This window comes from Sinocyclocheilus rhinocerous, unplaced genomic scaffold (assembly GCF_001515625.1).
Source record: "Sinocyclocheilus rhinocerous isolate Xijiao unplaced genomic scaffold, SAMN03320098_v1.1 scaffold1784, whole genome shotgun sequence".
Lineage (NCBI taxonomy): Eukaryota > Metazoa > Chordata > Actinopteri > Cypriniformes > Cyprinidae > Sinocyclocheilus > Sinocyclocheilus rhinocerous.
The window spans coordinates 328,180-331,070 of record NW_015624569.1 but is presented as its reverse complement, the minus strand read 5'-3'; positions in this window follow the sequence as shown (position 1 = coordinate 331,070).

Genomic DNA, 2,891 nt, shown 5'->3' with positions numbered 1-2,891 from the left:
CGTGATCTCCCTACAAAATGGTGACCGGCGACGCGATCACCTTACAAAGTGGTGACCGGCGACGCGATCTCCTAAACACGTCTTTTCAGCCTTTTCAGCGCAATATGGATTTGCACCGAACAAAGGGTTTGATCATCTCCTTCTCTTTCTGTGGTAAGTCTGGTAAGTCAATTCTTATTTGCCTTTTAGAAATATTGAGGGAAAGACAGACGCATCCCATATATACACATTAATAGAATGAGTCGGAATACTCATATTGTTAGACCGGAGACCGGATCCGGTGGGTTTGAGAATTAGACGAAACCACGTACTTGTCAGGGACATGATAGCGGCAGCGTAGACGAGGAATGACATCCCTTGTTCTGAAATGGAAATATTTCTTTGTTTGCCTAAGCAACAAGAGATGAAACTTAAAATTGGAATGCCATCATACAAATTATATTCTGGTACTCAACAGAGATTCATAAATTAGAACCTAAAGTTTTAATCTGCAAACTGCCTTCTCTATTGTTTTATTTGCTTCATTGCAACAAATGAGCAACATTTTAATGAGAATGAACAGACAAAATACAAATTCCAAATGAATAAAAAATTGGAAAACTTGCGATTGGTGGAAAGGAAGGCAATTTAAGTTGATACCAGGGTTCCCACTCTTTCATGAACACCAGATTCAAGGACTTTCAAGGACTTTTTAAAGCACCATTTATTTTATATCAAGCACCTATCAAATTCACACCCCAGAATATGTAGTGTCATGAAAGACCTTACAGTACTTAACATTTCACTTACACTTAACATTTACATTAAAAATTCCAGAGTAATAATGTTTTGAATTGTAGGTTTCATAAATTTAGACCGTTTTGAGCAGTTGTGTTCAAAGGAATTTAATGAAATCCATTGAAGTCAGTACTGGTAATATTCAAATTAAATTTCTAAAATATTGATAAAATATGCATCAAACTGATTTTTGCTGTAGTTCTTGTACAAGATTTACATTTGAAAGAATTAAAAAAATATTAAGAAAAGAAATGTAAAAAATAGGACTTTCTATTTGCTTTTAAACTGTAAACGCTTTTCACTAAGCTGTTTTTCCAATTTTTCAAGTTCTACATTTTCTCCTTAGCTCCATGTTGCAGTACGTTTTGGGAGTTCATTTTTAGTCCATCTCCTATCCTGAAAAGTCTGTCTTGCAGAGACTGACAAAAATGAGCTCCTAAAACTTACTGCCAGATTCTGGAAGATAAATTCTTCAAACAGTGGTACAAGAGGATGTGGTGTTGGTCCTTCAAGAGTCACTCTCAACTTATCTGTCCATAAAGCCTATAAAAATAGTCTTCATGTATTTCACAACACTTCAGAATGTTATTTTTATTAAGGAGGGGTCATTTTTTTAGGTTTTTTTACCCAAGCAAAGTCTCTGAGAACCTGACACCTTGTACTTCTGGAGACGTTGCAGTTTTTGCAAGGTTGCAGTTCTGGAAAATAGTAGCACTGGAGACTAAAAGGTTCCTGATGGTTTCACACTTAATTCTTCACATTAATTATTAATTATTTTGCAGTTAACATGCTCTTTTCTTCTCCACCTGTTTTTTTCTGACCCCGCTGACCCAGTGAGCATTTTGCTGACCAATGGTCATGCCTTAACTTTGAAATTTCTGTATTGCATTACTTTGTAATATTTCTCATGGGGATTTAATCATTTTTGACTTCTCGGTCCGAGTTAAATCTCTTTTTTGGCTCAAATCATCTGTAAAAGAAAACCTGCCTAATAATTCTGCACACCTTAATGAGTTTTTTTTATTTCCAGCCTTCATGTACAATTATATATCACTTCTAAATCATTAAATACTCAAATAATAGTAGTTAAGACTGATGTGGTTTGGAATTGGTAAAATGTGCTTGGAAAAAAATATGATCAGAATATCAACGTGCCTAATAATTATGCACACACTGTAAGATGTGCTCCCTTTACACAGAGTGCGCATGATTGCGAAATCGAAAGTGAAAGTGAACAGCGAGCGCTCATTCAAATGCGATTTCAATACCCCGCATATTGATATATGCGGCTCCCTGATGTGCGAAAATAATATACAATGTTAGAATGTTTGCGGGAGCAGGACACACACGTTGCGGGAGTGGGCAGTAATGGTCAGAAATTCAGCAGGAGCGGGCTTAAGAAAATTGTCCCCAAGGCTCTAGGCTGCGCATCAACAACACACACGCTAAGTTTTTTTTCGCGCTACCCCATCTCCACCCCCAATCATTAGTGCCGTTTCGTTCTGTCTTTGACGGAACATATAGGACAATTTTTGAAATAGCGTCATAAACAGGGGTTAAAGCAAAAAAAATATTTTTTTTTTGACTGAAAATTTTTCCTCAGCCAAACCACATTCCACAGCCATACCATACACACAGTTTAAAAGCATTTTTAATGCGCTTGTCCTCCTAATTTAAAATAATAAAAAAATCAATAATAAAACATTATTTACACCTAATATGAGGTGACATTTGACTCAAAGTGACTTACAGGGGTATTTTCCTCAACACCTTTTCATATTCAAATGAATTGACATGAGAATGCAATTTGTGACAACTTAAACCTTATTGCAGATGGAAAATTTCTCACATGAGTTGTGATTTGACCATGTACTCCAAATGTGCTTGCAGTCATTGGATGTTACCAACTTCAGAGTCTCTCATTGGCTTTAAGAAGGACTAGTTGTTATACATACAATGTACATGTGTGTACTACTGTGACTACAGGGCCAAATCACAAGGTCTTCTCAAAGACGAACACATTGATGACTATATTATTCCAAAGACTCTCCAGAGACCAGAAATAATATTATTTTAATATATACTATTTTAATATAATATAATTATATTATAAA